The sequence below is a fragment of the Oncorhynchus masou genome, chromosome 31, assembly GCF_036934945.1.
Source record: "Oncorhynchus masou masou isolate Uvic2021 chromosome 31, UVic_Omas_1.1, whole genome shotgun sequence".
Classification (NCBI taxonomy): Eukaryota; Metazoa; Chordata; class Actinopteri; order Salmoniformes; family Salmonidae; genus Oncorhynchus; species Oncorhynchus masou.
In genome coordinates, this window is record NC_088242.1 from 69,080,431 (window position 1) to 69,098,170 (window position 17,740).

General features: G+C 43.9%; 1 pseudogene; it reads right to left on the reverse strand.

Moving 5' to 3' along the window:
• LOC135524345 (voltage-dependent calcium channel subunit alpha-2/delta-1-like) overlaps nucleotides 1–17,740 on the reverse strand; it is a 110,314-nt pseudogene that overhangs the window by 37,628 nt on the left and 54,946 nt on the right.

Sequence of the window (17,740 nt, forward strand, 5' to 3'; positions counted from 1 at the left end):
TGTCAGTGTAAAAAAGCAAGCCATGAGGTTGAAGGAATTGTCATAGAATGCCGAGAGAGGATTGTGTTGAGGCACAGATCTGGGGAAGGGTACCAAAAAATGTCTGCATTATTGAAGGTCCCCAAGAACGCAGTGGCCTCCATCATTCGTAAATGGTTTAAGTTTGGAAGTTTCTTCCTAGATCTGGCTGTCCGGCCAAACTGAACAATCGGGGGAGAAGGGCCTTGATCAGGGAGGTGACCAAGAACCCCATGGCCACTCTGACAGAGCTCCAGAGTTCCACTGTAGAGATGGGAGAACCTTCCAGAAGGGCAATCTCTGCAGCACTTCACCAATCAGGCTTTTAAGGTAGAGTGGCCAGATGGAAGCCACTCCTCAGTAAAAGGCACATGACAACCCACTTGGAGTTTGTCAAAAGGCACTTAAAGGACAGAAACAAAATTCTCTGGTCCTTGAGAGGAACAGGCAGATTCCTGATCAAACATCTCTGGAGACCTGAAAAGAGCTGTGCAGCGGCGCTCCCCATCCAACTCGACAGAGCTTGAGGATCTGCAGAGAAGAATGGGAGAAAATCCCAGAATACAGGTGTGCCAAGCGTATAGTGTCAAACCCAAGAATCGCTGCCAAAGGTGCTTCAACAAAGTACTGAGTAAAAGGTCTGAATATTGGTGTAAATGTGATATTTCAATTTTTTCTATATACATTTCAATTGATTTATTCTAAAAACCTGTTTTTGCCTTGTCATTATGGGCTATTGTGGGTAGATTGAGTTAAAACAACAATTATCAGTTTTAGAATAAGGCTGTAATGTAACAAAATGTGGAAAAAGTTAAGTGGTCTGAATACTTTCCAAATGCACTGTATGTAGTGTGTGTGTGGTGTCTGTATGCATATGCATGATGTAAGGGTGTGTGGGCGTATGTAGTGTGTGGGTGTGTGTATATGTGTGTTGGGGAGTCAGTGTAAGTATGTGTGAGTGTGTGGGTAGAGTCCAGTGCTTGTGCATAGAGTCAGTTCAAGAGTTGGTGCAAAAAAGGGTTAATACAGGTAGTCAGGGTTGCCATTTGATTAGCTTTTAACGGTCTATTAACGGTCTTGTTTAGATGTCCTGTGGATTTTCAGGGTCCTGTTGGTTCCAGACTGAGTGCAATGGTACCGCTTGGGCCTTCCTCTGACACCGCCTGGTATAGAGGTTCTGGATGGCAGGGATCTCGGCCCATGCACTACCTTCTGTAGCGCCTTGCAGTCAGATGCCAACCAGTTGCCATACAAAGCGGTGATGCAGCCAGTGAAGATGCTCTCGATGGTGCAGCTGTAGAACTTGTTGAGGATGTGATGGCCCATGCCAAATATTTTCATCTAAACCACAGACTGGTTACAGTGGTGACAAGTCAATGTGTGTCACACACACGCACACAGTTTTGGACAGAGATGAAGTGTGGTGTGGAGAGTTAGAGAAGGTGTGGAGTGAGACTGAAGTGATCGAACAAACAGAAGAGGAATACTTGCCCTTCTGCCCTGTAGTGACCCCAGAGAGAGAGAAAGAGAGATGGATAGGTCGATAGAGAGAAAACAACCATTGGGATTTCAGATGTCTTGCCACATTGATATTACACCAATTAAAAAGTCTAGAAAAGGAAGGAAAACTGATTTCAAACAACCGCACTATCAAAACTGTGAGGTGCTACCATGCAGAGACACGCAATAAAGCATAGTTTGTTCACAGACATCCACAGTTACTCCAGCAGTGTTTGTCTCTCCTATCATTTCATATGTGACAATCCTTGGCTTGGGATTTTACTTTGCTCTATAGTTTCTACACTCGTAAAGACATCAATGTTCATCACCCCATCTTTTAAAAGAAGACATCATGAGAAACAATTCCATTAAACTCGATACAGTCATGTCAGGAGTCTGTGAAATCGTTTACTGATGGTTCAGTATCAAAAGGTTCATGAGTATCTGGTCCATAATCAAGGAATTTCTTATGGGCTCCTGAGTGGCGCAGCGGTCTAAGGCACTGCATCTCAGTGTTAGAGGCATCACGACAGACCCTGATTTGATTCCAGGCTGTCCAGGCTGTCACAACCGGCGGTGATTGGGAGTCCCATAAGGTGGCGCAAAATTGGCCCAGCGTTGTCCTGGTTAGGGTAGGCCGTCATTGTAAATAACAATTTGTTCTTAAATGTCTTGCCTGGTTAAATCAAATAACAAAATAAATCATTTCAATAGCATGTTAAACATGACAGGTAGATTTGGGGCATCTCCTCTAAGGACTTGGCAGGACAGGGATCACATGGACCTTAACTGTTCTTTCTATTACTCCCTATCACCGTAGATTAGTCATTCATTTTCCTGTCTTAGACTCTTTTCACTTCCTCTTGTTTCCCTCTGAATCAACATACTTCATCAAGCAAACACAGACACATGACCATGCAGAGACTGGAGGAGAGATCATGAAAAGTGAGATACACCAGAGAATACACTGAGTACTTGCCCCATGGGGCTGTATGGATCCAATAAAGGAGCAGATAGAGAGAAGACAGGAGGGGAACATTAAAGTCAACAGAGAATCGGATGTAGAGGTGGATTTATCTTGTACATCAGAGGTACATGGTCCATGTGATAAAGCCGCAATAAGCAGCTATAAACCAGGTCTGGGTAGAGAAAGAGGTACAGACAGATTTACAGTCCAGAGGAAAGCCCTGGAGCAGAGTCAAGCTTTGTAGAGGGTAATATGTCCCCTCTGCCCTCAGATTCCAAGAGAGGGAACAGAGGAAAGAGTAATGGAAAGGATGAAGGTAGAGAGTGAGAGAGGGAACAGAGGAAAGAGTAATGGAAAGGATGAAGGTAGAGAGTGAGAGAGGGAACAGAAGAAAGAGTAATGGAAAGGATGAAGGTAGAGAGTGAGAGAGGGAACAGAGGAAAGAGTAATGGAAAGGATGAAGGTAGATGAAGTGAGAGAGGGAACAGAGGAAATGGAAAGGATGAATGGAAAGGATGAAGGTGGAAAGATGAGTAGAGAGTGAGAGAGGGAACAGAGGAAAGAGTAATGGAAAGGATGAAGGTAGAGAGTGAGAGAGGGAACAGAGGAAAGAGTAATGGAAGGGATGAAGGTAGAGAGTGAGAGAGGGAACAGAGGAAGTGGGAAAGGGTTGGGAGACAGGGAGGGAGGAGAGAAACTCCTGAGCCCAGGAGAGGTAGAGTGGGATGGTAGGATGGAAGGAGAGACCGAGACAAAGGGAGAGACAGCAGGGAGGATCAAAGTATGTGTGGTTAAGTCTATGAGTAGCAGGACTGGAGACTGGTCTAGAGGGCCACTCATTTCAATTCAATTCAAGGGGCTTTATTGGCATGGGAAACATATGTTAACATTGCCAAAGCAAGTGAAGTAGATAATATACAAAAGTGAAATAAACAAAAATGAACAGTAAACATTACACTCACAGAAGTTCCAAAAGCACTTTATAAACAAGGGACATCGGCAAACCTCGCTGATCTGAGAGCAGAGTCGTTGAAGAAGGTTTGTTTGTGTTGATGTGTGTGTGTGTTTGTGTGTGTGTACTCACCCATAGCCTGTCTGATGGTGTCTCCCAGTTTGGCCTGTATGTAGTGTTCACTGTACATTGGCAGGACTAGGGCCAAGCTGGGGAAATAAAGGTATGGTCACTGTTGACAGACTGATGGCGATGCTTGGAAAAACATGTTCATCCAGAAGGTGACAGAACACTGATAATCCGCATAAACACATTTGAGTGATTGGTTTACTGTGATGGAAAGGGACATAGAGTGCCCCCTACTGGCCAGACGTATATTATTCATGAATGTGAGATCTAAGACAACTGTAATACTACAGCAACCTATCCAATGCTTTCAGATGGCCACTAGTTTTCTAGGGCTACAGCTATGGGGTTAAGGGTTGTTTCTGAACTGGATTCAACATTTGTCAGTCCTCCTGCTCACCTATAGTCTGTTCCATTGACCTGAGCCCAGGTGTACGTCCTTACTCCTCTGTCGATGTATCTCTGTCAGAGAGCGCACACACATGCACACAAACACACACACAAGCAAACACGAATGCACAATGTACGTGAAAACACATACACACACAAACAGAAGCTTTAAAACAGTCCTAATCCTAAACAACATATAACTCCCTTCCCCGGAAACCTTTCACTGTTTTCACTGGGAGACAACATCAGTGAGTCAGTATTAGTAACATATTTATCTGTCATTTGTGCTGATCTCACCTCATCCTGAGTTTTAACCAGAGTCTCTATGGTCTCTTCACCTGGGTTCCCATCTATCATAATTCTCCTGATCTACAGAGAGAGAGAGAGCGAGAGAGAAATAACAAAATAAATCTAAAAATGTTTCTTCTCCAACTGTACCCTGTGTCAGATATCTGAATGGTTACAAGGTTTGATCTCTCTACCATTCTCTGTATAATCTAAAACACAGTGCACATCTGTACACCAGAGAGCAAGAGAGAGAGCGAGAGAGAGAGAGGAAAGAGGAATAACAACAAGGAGATTGTAGCACATACTGTATACGTTGAACTTCACTCCAACAGTATATATTAAAGGAGAGACAGACAGAGTTGTGGTTGTCACTGCTCCAGTAAATATGTCCTCTCATTTACAGCCAGTCACTGTGTAAATCACACTCAATTATATTTACTAGGAGACAGGACACAACTAACACCTGTGTGTGTGTTTGTGTGTTTACCTGGACTTTGAAGTCGCTCTCCAGTTCCGCATCGAGGAAGTCCAGAGTGACAGGCTCCTGGAATTTAGGGTTCTGAAGAGAGTAGGGTGTTTAGTCTGGTGGATGAGTTAGCATGACACATGCTCACGCACACAGACAGGCACATGCACTCACGCAAGCACGCACACACGCACTCACGCAAGCACGCACACACACACACACACACACACACACACACACACACACACACACACACACACACACACACACACACACACACACACACACACACACACACACACACACACACACACACACACGGTGCCCATATATACATTTATTCAATATTTACAAGAAACCAGTGAAAACAACATTACTATGGAGAGAAACACTGGGTTATTGTAGTAAATAAAGCTGGTTAATTCAGTAGAAGGACCCTGTTTATATCGGTCCCTCTGAAACATGTTGAGTTGTTACAGTGAGTTGTAATGAAACGCAGTAGTTTGTATGTTTTTCAGTGCTGGGTTCTTAGCATGGCTTCAGGCCATACTGTAAAACTCTGCTCCTTACCCTTTGAGTCATGTTCGACACAAGAGGATAACCTGTATGGTTGTACATACAATCAGACAGTTTATAAAGCTGACAATCAATGCCAGTTAGGGGTTTACCACTGACTTGAATACTTCAAATCAAAGTTTATTTGTCACATGCGCCGAATACAACAGGTGTAGACCTTACAGTGAAATGCTTACTTACTTATACTTTAACCAATAGTACAAAAAGGGTATTAGGTGAACAATAGGTAAGTAAAGAAATAAAACAACAGTAAAAAGACATGCTATATACAGTAGTGAGGCTATAACAGTAGCAAGGCTATATACAGTCACCGGTTAGTCAGGCTGATTGAGGTAGTATGTACATGTAGATATGGTTAAAGTGACAATGCATATATGATAAACAGAGAGTAGCAGTAGTGTAAAAGAGGGATTGGCGGTTGGTGGGACAGAATGCAGATCGCCCGGTTAGCCAATGTGCGGGGGCAATGGTTGGTCGGGCCAATTGAGGTAGTGTGTACATGAATGTATAGTAGTGACTATGCATATATGATAAACAGAGAGTTGCATCAGCGTAACAGAGGGGTTGAGGGGGGGGCACAATGCAAATAGTCCGGGTAGCCATTTGATTACCAGTTCAGGAGTCTTATGACTTGGAGGTAAAAACTGTTGAGAAGCCTTTTTGTCCTAGACTTGGCTGTCCGGTACCGCTTGCCATGTGGTAGTAGAGAGAACAGTCTATGGTGGCTGGGGTCTTTGACAATTTTCAGGGCCTTCCTCTGACACCACCTGGTATAAGAGGTCCTGGATGGCAGGCAGCTTAGCCCCAGTGATGTACTGGGCCATACGCACTACCCTCTGTAGTGCATTGGGGTCAGAGGCCGAGAAATTGCAGTACCAGGCAGTGATGCAACCAGTCAGGATGCTCTCGATGTTGCAGCTGTAGAACCTTTTGAGGATCTCAGGACCCATGCCAAATCTTCTTAGTTTCCTGAGGGGGGATAGGCTTTGTCATGCCCTCTTCACAACTGCCTTGGTGTGTTTGGACCATTCTAGTTTGTTGGTGATGTGGACACCAAGGAACTTGAAGCTCTCAACCTGCTCCACTACAGCCCCGTCGATGAGAATGGGGGAGTGCTCGGTCCTCCTTTTCCTGAAGTCCACAATCATCTCCTTAGTCTTGGTTACGTTGAGGGATAGGTTGTTATTCTGGCACCAACCAGTCAGGTCTCGGACCTCCTCCCTTCAGGCTGTCTCGTCATTGTCGGTGATCAGACCTACCACTGTTGTGTCGTTTGCAAACTTAATGATGGTGTTGGAGTCGTGCCTGGCCATGTAGTCGTGGGTGAATAGGGACTGAGCACGCACCCCTAAGGGGCTCCAGTGTTGAGGATCAGCGTGGCAGATGTGTTGCTACCTACCCTCACCACCTGGGGGCAGCCCGTCAGGAAGTCCAGGATCCAGTTGCCGAGGGAGGTGTTTAGTCCCAGGATCCTTAGCTTAGTGATGAGCTTTGAGGGTACTATGGTGTTGAACGCTGAGCTGTAGACAATGAATAGCATTCTCACGTAGGTGTTCCTTTTGTCCAGGTGGGAAAGGGCAGTGTGGAGTGCAATAGAGATTGCATCATCTGTGGATCTGTTTGGGCGATTTGCAAATTAGAGTGGGTCTACGGTTTCTGGGATAATGGTGGTGATGTGAGCCATTACCAGCCTTTCAAAGCACTTCAATGCTACGGACGTGAGTGCTACGGGTCTGTAGTCATTTAGGCAAGTTGCCTTCGTGTTCTTTGGCACAGGGACTATGGTGGTCTGCTTGAAACATGTTGGTATTACAGACTCAATCAGGGACATGTTGAAAATGTCAGTGAATATGCCAGTTTGTCAGCATATGCCGGGAGCACACGTCCTGGTAATCCGTCTGGCCCCGCAGCCTTGTGAATGTTGACATGTTTAAAGGTCTTACTCATGTCGGCTACGGAGAGCGTGATCACACAGTCATCCGGAACAGCTGATGCTCTCATGCATGCCTCAGTGTAGCATAGAAGTGATTTACAGTGCCTTGCGAAAGTATTCGGCCCCCTTGAACTTTACAACCTTTTGCCACATTTCAGGCTTCAAACATAAAACTGTATTTTTTTGTGAAGAATCAACAACAAGTGGGACACAATCATGAAGTGGAACGACATTTATTGGATATTTCAAACTTTTTTAACAAATCAAAAACTGAAAAACTGGGCGTGCAAAATTATTCAGCCCCCTTAAGTTAATACTTTGTAGCGCCACCTTTTGCTGCGATTACAGCTGTAAGTCGCTATGGGTATGTCTCTATCAGTTTTGCACATCGAGAGACTGAATTTTTTTCCCATTCCTCCTTGCAAAACAGCTCGAGCTCAGTGAGGTTGGATGGAGAGCATTTGTGAACAGCAGTTTTCAGTTCATTCCACAGATTCTCATTTGGATTCAGGTCTGGACTTTGACTTGGCCATTCTAACACCTGGATATGTTTATTTTCAAACCATTCCATTGTAGATTTTGCTTTATGTTTTGGATCATTGTCTTGTTGGAAGACAAATCTCCGTCCCAGTCTCAGGTCTTTTGCAGACTCCATCAGGTTTTCTTCCAGAATGGTCCTGTATTTGGCTCCATCCATCTTCCCATCAATTTTAACCATCTTCCCTGTCCCTGCTGAAGAAAAGCAGGCCCAAACCATGATGCTGCCACCACCATGTTTGACAGTGGGTATGGTGTGTTCAGGGTGATGAGCTGTGTTGCTTTTACACCAAACATAACGTTTTGCATTGTTGCCAAAAATATCAATTTTAGTTTCATCTGACCAGAGCACCTTCTTCCACATGTTTGGTGTGTCTCCCAGGTGGCTTGTGGCAAACTTTAAACAACACTTTTTATGGATATCTTTAAGAAATGGCTTTCTTCTTGCCACTCTTCCATAAAGGCCAGATTTGTGCAATATACGACTGATTGTTGTCCTATGGACAGTCTCCCAACATTAGCTGTAGATCTCTGCAGTTCATCTAGAGTGATCATGGGCCTCTTGGCTGCATCTCTGATCAGTCTTCTCCTTGTATGAGCTGAAAGTTTAGAGGGACGGCCAGGTCTTGGTAGATTTGCAGTGGTCTGATACTCCTTCCATTTCAATATTATCGCTTGCACAGTGCTCATTGGGATGTTTAAAGCTTGGGAAATCTTTTTGTATCCAAATCCGGCTTTAAACTTCTTCACAACAGTATCTCGGACCTGCCTGGTGAGTTCCTTGTTCTTCATGATGCTCTCTGCGCTTTTAACGGACCTCTGAGACTATCACAGTGCAGGCATTTATACGGAGACTTGATTACACACAGGTGGATTGTATTTATCATCATTAGTCATTTAGGTCAACATTGGATCATTCAGAGATCCTCACTGAACTTCTGGAGAGAGTTTGCTGCACTGAAAGTAAAGGGGCTGAATAATTTTGCACGCCCAATTTTTCAGTTTGAAATATCCAATAAATGTCGTTCCACTTCATGATTGTGTCCCACTTGTTGTTGATTCTTCACAAAAAAATACAGTTTTATATCTTTATGTTTGAAGCCTGAAATGTGGCAAAAGGTCGCAAAGTTCAAGGGGGCCGAATACTTTCGCAAGGCACTGTAGCTCGTCTGGTAGGCTACTGTCACTGGGCAGCTCACAGCGTGCTTCCCTTTGTAGTCTGTAATAGTTTGCAAGCCCTGCCACATAAGACGAGCGTCAGAGCAGGTGTAGTACGATTCAATCTTAGTCCTGTAATGATGCTTTGTCTGATTGGTAGTTCATTGGAGGGCATGTTTTCTTATAAGCTTCCGGGTTAGAGTCCCGCTCCTTGAAAGCGGCAGCTCAACCCTTTAGCTCAGTTCAAATGTTGCCTGTAATCCATGGCTTCTGGTTGGGGTATGTACGTACAGTCACTGTGGGGACGACGTCCTCAATGCACTTTTTCCTGGAATGGGTGTGTGTGTTGCTTGTGTGCATGATGGTTTAGTCTGTGCGTGTGTGGTCTGCATGCCTGTTTGAGTCTGTGTGTTTTATACAGACCGACTGTACACAGTGTTAATGTCAGCAGTGAAACCCTCTGTGCGTATCAGTGACTTTATAATGTTATAATGTAAGTAGCAGCAGTAATACACATCTACTCTATTAAAGCACCAGTAAATGGATGGAACCTGATAGTCTGGTCTAAAACAACGCTGCTCTACCTTTAGACTGTATACCCTTTATGGAAGGTTCATATGGATTTAGTTTCTGCAAAAGCTACAGACACACACTGTGATGATGGTGGTTAATAACTGATCCTTACATTAGATGGAGAGAAAATACACATGGAACAGTGGAGGAGGAAGATGAAGAGGATCTTAGCATAAAAAAAATAACAAAATATATTTTGTTAGGAGCCAGGTCATTCGTGATACAAGTCAGTATTCAATGTCTGATGACATGATGTGGAAACCGGCCACTAGGAGCAACAGTGAGTGCTGTTTTTTTATTTACTAGGCAAGTCAGTTAAGAACACATTCTTATTTTCAATGACGGCCTAGGAACAGTGGGTTAACTGCCTGTTCAGGGGCAGAATGACAGATTTGTACCTTGTCAGCTCAGCGATTCGAACTTGCAACCTTTCGGTTACTAGTCCAACACTCTAACCACTAGGCTACCTGCCGCCCAGTGAGTGCTGGAGTGTTGTGTACGGGGATGGGCATAAGTGTCTGCCTCTGATTCCAAAGGTTACAAGTTTGAATCCAGCAAAAGAAAGTCGTTTTAAAGATTGTTTTCACGCATATCCCAAACCTTAACCATTACCTTAACCATTAGGAGTTAATGCCTAAACTTAACATTAAACACTTCAACATGTGACATTTGCAACAACTGCAAAATTTAACGCTTGAAAAATGTCTCATTCTGACGTGAGACTGTGAGAGCTTGTTGCGTTAGAGGCCATTAGATAATACAGAAAATGCATGTACATTGATAAACAGTCAAATCGTTTCGTCTGTGGGAGGATGAAAGTATATGGCAGAGAAAGAAAGAGAGGGGGTAAGTGAGTGGGTGGGGGAGAGAGATCAAAATACAACTTCAAATGCAGCAAGGGATTTATGTGATGAATATGAAATGGGTTTTCTATACAACCATAATCACATACAGACCGAAACACAAGAAAATGAGAGAAAAGAGAGAGTATGGTCAAATAGTGAAAGGTCACCCTCAATATTCACACACCCCTGTTTCTCTGATCACACATTTGCACAGATACACACACATGCACGCAAACAGGCACGGACACACACATCATACACAGTAAGATTGACAGGGTGTGTGTTTCAGGGTGGGCCCCCATAGGAGAGACCATAGACAGCACAGGGGTCCATGAGAAAATACTCCTACCCTTTCACTGGATAATGGACATCATTTAAAAAGCATATGGTGTGAATATAAATAGGAAATACAGTTTCAAGAATTGATCCAGGGAGAAAGGCAAACCTGCAGCAGTACAAAGGAAGGACCTGCTATAACCCTGGTCATGTCATCATGTGTTAGTTTAGTCACTGCTTCTCTCTGCCAGACAGCTCTAGCTCCAATGACTTAACTCATCAGAGGAAACGAACTGCCTTATCTACAACATCTATCATTTCCTCAAGGACCCACCCTTCTCTCTCTCCCACTCCCTCTCACATAACCGCACACACACATAACCGCACACCCAAACGTCTCTAGTCACTTACATAACATAATAACAGCAGGACAGATGGATTAGAGGAAAGAACCCGTTACATAGAGAATCTGAGAGTCTAAATAAACAGTGTGAAACATTGAGCTAATTATGTGACGTTAGTTTACTGGAGGTTAGTAACTAACTAATACGTACTAGTCACTATTCGAATCTATTCCTCCTGGAATGTAGGGGCATGCTGCTCATAGGGCTATAGCATCAGAAAATACCAAACACTTGACCACATTTTACTGTACACACACACTCTACTCAATGGTCTTACAGTTAAAGATCAGCACCTAAGGGCTAATAATCTAAGTCTATACTATATTCTACTACAGTACATCAGTGGAGGCTGCTGAGGGGAGGTCGGCTCATAATAATGGCTGGAACAAAGCAAATGGAATGGCATGAAACACATGGAAACCATATTTGATACCATTCCACTCCAGCCATTACCACAAGCCCATCCTCCCCAATTAAGGTGCCACCAACCTTCTGTGTAGTACATCTACTCTCTCGGTCCTATTGTCACCTCATGGAGAGTGATGGCACATGGCTTACTGAGTCTTGTCTTGCAGTTACAGATCCTTTTCTAACAGACACATACTGAAATGAGAGTGATGCAGGGACTATTTCAGTGAGAGACATATTATTCTACATTTGATAATAATATGAATTCATAGGCCAGGCCGTTTATCTAAATAGAATAAACACTTAATCATATGTGGCCAGGCAGGAATCAAACCATGAATATTGCAACCTTCAACAAAGGTTTGCATGTGCCCCGCTTGTATGGGTAGTCTGTAGCATACACTGATTATACCAAACATTAGGAATACCTTCCTAACATTGCCCGCAGAACAGCTTCCATGCATCGATGCATGGATGAGGTGTCGAAAGCGTTCCACTGGGATGATGGCCCATGTTGACTCCAATGCTTCCCACAGGTTTCCTTGATACACATGGGAAACGGTTGAGTGTGAAAAACCCAGAAACATTGCAGTTCTTGACACAAACCAGTGTGCCTGACACCTACTACCATACGCCGTTCAAAGGCACTTCAATATTTTGTCTTGCCCATCTGAATGGCAGACATACACAATCCATGTATCATTTGTCTCAAGGCTTTACAATCCTTCTTTGACCTGTTTCTTCCCCTTCATCTACACTGATTGGAGTGGAAATAACAAGTGACATCAATAAGGGATCATATCTTTCACCTGGATTCAACTGGTCAGTCTGTTATGGAAAGAGCAGATGTTCTTAATGATTGTATACTCAGTGTATTTTTTTTTACCTTTACTTTACTAGGCAAGTCAGTTAAGAACAAATTCTTATTTTCAATGACGGCCTAGGAACAGTGGGTTAACTACCTGTTCAGGGGCAGAACGACAGATTTGTACCTTGTCAGCTCGGGGATTCGAACTTGCAACCTTTCGGTTACTAGTCCAACGCTCTAACCACTAGGCTACCCTGATATCCAACTTGCTCTCAGTTACACATCAGAATTAGATGTTAATTTATGTTTCTCAAAGTTTTTAAGGTTAAGTTTTAAGGTCATGGTTAAGTTTACGCATTAACTGTGAAATCTTAAGGTTAGGCATTAACTCCAAATGGTTAAGGTAAGGGTTAAGGTTTTGGATAGGCTTAAAATAAAAATAACTTTCTATCGCATGATTTCAACTTGCAACCTTTGGAGAAAGAGGCAGATTCTTATGGAAAAACCGGAAAATACTTGAAGGTAACAGTGCTCACTGTTGCCCCCCGTGGCCGGTTTCCACATCATCGCTTTACGTCCTCAGACGTGGGTGGACGTCGAATAATGACTTGTGTCATGGGGTGACCTGGCTACTATATCAGCATGGTTCAAATCACATTAGTCAGACCAAGGCCTTCTGATGGCATTCATCTCTGATCCCCTCTGTAATGTGAAGCCTGCTCCAAAACCTGACTGACACACTCACACAGATGGTTCTTTCATAGGAAACGTATACAACACTCTATCCCCAGTCACTTTCAACTGGTTCCCTTTGAAAGAGGCAGCATGCCTTCACACACACGCATGCACACCATGTGTATGCTGTGTGTTGGTCAGTGCCTGTGTGTGTGTATGTATAGATTAGATCCATGAGTGTGTATCCATTTTGATTAGCCTCTACTATAGCAGAACATAGTATAGGCTGGGGCTGGATGAGATGTGAACATGTGTCCCATGAGAACTAAAACTCAGAATCAGAGAGGCCCCCCTCTGAACACAACATGCCCCAAAAGAGAGCCTGGTCCTGGGCCACACATGGCCATATGTAGCCTGTCAAGACCTGGCCTGCGGGTGTTGAGGTGGAGGTCAGGAGAGGAGGAGGAGGTCAGGAGAGGAGGAAAAGAAAGGGGAGGAGAAATAGAAGAGGTTGGGAGGAGCAGTGGGTTGTGTTTCTCTAAAGGTGGGTCAGGACCATCATGGTGGCCTTGTGGCTAGATACACCGCTACGATCATGTGTGTGTTCATATGAACATGCATAAGATCCACAGTAGTCATAGCAGCACCTCAGGATCCTCAGTCTACTCTGTGTGAGTTGGGATTGTAAAACGTGTTAACAGAATAGAACATACCTTAGGTTGGAGGTTGGGGTGTAGCAGCACATATCCGTTGGGGTCGATGGCAAAATAATATCCATTAGGTCCGATCTAAGAAACAGAGGTACAGAGAGGGTTGGAGGAGACAGTTGATCATAGGCTGTACACCATGTCTTCTCAATACATCACTGTTCTGGATTATTAAAGTATCATCAAGATGATTGAATTGATGTGAGAGAGGGTAGGGCTGTCACAGGTAACGCTGAGACTGAAGTAAGAGAACAAGGAGTGTTCTGGTGTGTTAGTGTGTGTGTCACTCACAGTGTAGCGCGGTGTGAGCTTCTTGATGTCATCTAGTGACACGTCAATCCCCATCACCCCTAGGATCAACTGGTTCTGAATCTGAGAGAGAGGGAAAGAGGAGTTCAACATTAAAATGTCAAATCACAGTCTGAATAGTAAGAGTCGTGCTGATTTAGAGGATATTGGTGTCTAACGCTGGGATGGGATTATCTGAAAATAGTCCCATGAGACCCAGTTGGTAGAGCATGGTGCTTGCAATGGTAGGGATGTGGGTTTGATTCCCATGCAGGACCAGTAAAAAAAAATGATGCACTCACTACTGTAAGTCATTCTGGGAAAGAGCATCTGTGTAAATGTAAAGAGTTTGTTTTCCTGGTTGTGTATGTGGATTACCTCTATGCCCAATTCATCTTTATACTTGGTCTTGTTGAAGACAGGTAGGGTTCCTGTGATGACCAGACCTAGCTCCTAACACACACACAGACAAAGAAAGCTAAATTAAAGTCATCGTTGTTGGTTTTCAGAAGCCTCCAGCGTAGAGGTAGATTTTGGTGAGGTGCATTGTGGGATAGGAGGAAGTGATGTCATACCAGAGCGTCGAGGTAGACATTAGTCCACTGGACCTGCTTGGCCAGCTGGTCAGCTAAAACCATGGGTCTGCCCAGTACATCCAGGTACTCCTAGAAAACACACACATACTCTCCTTCAAATACACACCTTAAAGACAAAGTCAACCACAGACACACGTCTGGGACAACATTAAACACACACACATGTTCATGCACATTGCTTCTCACTTGAGTGTTGATGCGTATGGCTCCAATTGAGGGAATCTCATAGAAGTATCCTGGGAGAAACAGAGAATGGGCTAAAATCAGGATATTAACTATATTAGTTGACCAAAATGGACCTCAAATCATACACAGCTGTAGCAGTGCTTCAATATTACAAACAACAACAACAACATACCTTTATTAGCGCAGGCCATCCACTGGACTGGACCTTTATCATAGTTGTGCTGACCTACTGAGAAGGTGAAGATACGCACCTAGACCACAGGAACATATGAATCTGTTATAGCAACATCCACATTGAACCATATGTTGTGTGATGGAATTTAAATCAACCATAGTTAGGTATTGTATGAACCAAGACACTGTGGGGTTATTATGAGCCATAGAACGTTAAATCTTGCTCGTGGGTGGGTTACTGTTACATTGCACACAGTGGGTTGTTTTGTGAAGACCTGGGGGTGGTGTTACCATGCTCTGTCTACCCCCATCATACCCATTTCCTTTCTATGTGCTGAGCAGCGAGAACAGCTTTAGCTTTGGTAGAGTTATCACCACACTTCATATCTGCTTGTTAGTTCCCACAAGGTCAAAACGCTATTTCTAGGGGGTTTAGGGTTAAGGTTAGAATTAGTGTTAGGTTTAAGAGCTCGGGTTAAGGTTTAGGGTTGTGTGTGTGTGTGTGTGGGTGTGCATTTGTAATAATCATCTGCCCTCCGCCTGTATAAACCATAGGTTCAGCAATCAGACAATTTCCTCTTGTTCCAACCCATTACTCTGTGTTTACTAGAAGGGTCACCGACTAGGTGGATTATACATTAAAGTGTGTGTGCTTTCAACTGTACCTTCTTGTCAGAGTTGTATTCCTGAAGTATGGCCGATGCTCTCTCCTCTCCTCCGTCAGTGAACAGCATGATGATCTTGTTACAATTGGCTCTAGTGATGTTAGTCTGCACAGACAAATCACACAAGGTAGAGAACAGGGGTTGCTAACCCCCATCCTAACACCCCACCACCAAATCCTGTAATCAAGGATTAAGAAGATGATGACAAAAATCAGGGTTTTAAAAGAATGGAGGAGGGTTGAACACACAGGTTGGCGTTTATTGTCATGAAACTTGCCCTGGAGTCATAACTGCAGAGTGGTCACCAGCTGGCACAGCCACAAAGTCATATAATCAGATTTTTAAACCTAATCCTAACATTAACCCTAACTTTATACACACTGCTAACCCTTAAATTAAGATCAAAAAGCACATTTTAGTTTTCAAACATTTTTACAATATAGACAATTTTAACTTTGCAGCATGCCCATCTAGCGGTAATGGCTCAGTTCTGCAGCAGAGGTCAGTGTCTGACAATGATCTATCATACGAGAAAGAGCAGAGCTCAAAGGTAACAGAATGTACATTTTAAATGAAGTGCGGTATGTTCCTGAAGAATCAAAGTAAAATAACAAGGAGCAGGGCTGTCGTTATACTGTACATCTGTTATTACTACAGTGTTATGAACAGAGCATAGAGCCTCTTACTGCATAGAGCTGTTCGAAGGCAAACTCAAATCCCTTGGTGTAGTTGGTGATGCCTTTAGCAGAGATGTTCTGAATCGCATCCTTCAGGATCTTCTTATTCCTCACGTTGGCCTGGACCAGGTGGTCAAAACACGCTGTGTTATTCACCCTGGTGTTGATCTGGTAGAGGGAGACAGATAGGGGTTAGACAAACGCACGCACACAGACTGATTACCCACACACACACCTGGCCTTGACTATTATCATGCAGTGGTAAACAGACACATTCATCAAGTGTTGCTAATTACTTTGCATTCTATCAGGATCATGAGCTGGTACCATGGAAACGAGACTCCCTCTACCAACTCACTCTCATTAGAGTGGAAATACCACGCACACACGCACGCACGCACGCACACGCACACACACACACACAGTGGCAGGTAGCCTAGTGGTTAAGAGCATTGAGCCAGTAACCTGAAGGTTGCTGGTTCGAATCACAAAGCCAGCAATGTGGAACAATATGCCATTTTGCCCATGAGCAAGGCAATTAACCACCAACTGCTCCCAGGCGCTGACGACGTTGATTAACCCCCTAAGGTTGATGACCTAGCCCCTATAAAAAAAACTATTCAGCATCATATAAAAATCGACCAGCTTAAGCTAGAGATATATGTATTAAAAAATGTAGAGAAATGAAATATCACATTTACATAAGTATTCAGCACCTTTACTACTTTGTTGAAGCACCTTTGGCAACATTTACAGTCTCGAGTCTTCTTGTGTATGACGCTAAATGCTTGCACACCTTCTTCTCTGCAGATACTCTCAAGCTCTGTCAGGTTGGATGGGGAGCGTCACTGGACAGCTATTTTCAGGTCTCTCCAGAGATGTTCAATTGGGTTCAAGTCCGGGGTCTGGCTGGGCCACTCAAGGACATTCAGAGACTTGTCCCGAACCCACTACTGCGTTGTCTAGGCTGTGTACTTTGCTCCGTTCATCTTTCCTTCGATCTTGACTCGTCTCCCAGTCCCTGCCTCTATAAAACATTACCACAGCATGATGATGTGGTAATGTTTTCACCATAGGGATGGTGCCAGATTTCCTCCAGACATGACACTTGGAATTCAGGTCAAAGAGCTCAATCTTGGTTTCATCTGACCAGAGAATGTTGTGTCTCATGGTCTGAAAGTCTTAAGGTGCCTTTTGGCAAACTTCAAACGGGCTGTCTACTGCCCTTTACTGAGGAGTGGCTTCTGTCTGGCCAATCTACCTTAAAGGCCTGATTGGTGGAGTGCTGCAGAGATGGTTGTCCTTCTGGAAGGTTTTTCCATCTCCACAGAGAAACTCTGGATCTCTGTCAGAGTGACCATTAGATTCTTGGTCACCTCCCTGACCTAGACCAGCTCTAGGAAGAGTCTTTGTGGTTCTAAATTTCTTCCATTTAAGAATGACGGAGGCCACTGTGTTCTTGGGGACCTTCAACGCTGCAGACTTTGTTGGTACCCTTCCCCAGATCTGTGCCTCGACACAATCCTGTCTTGGAGCTAGGAGCATGG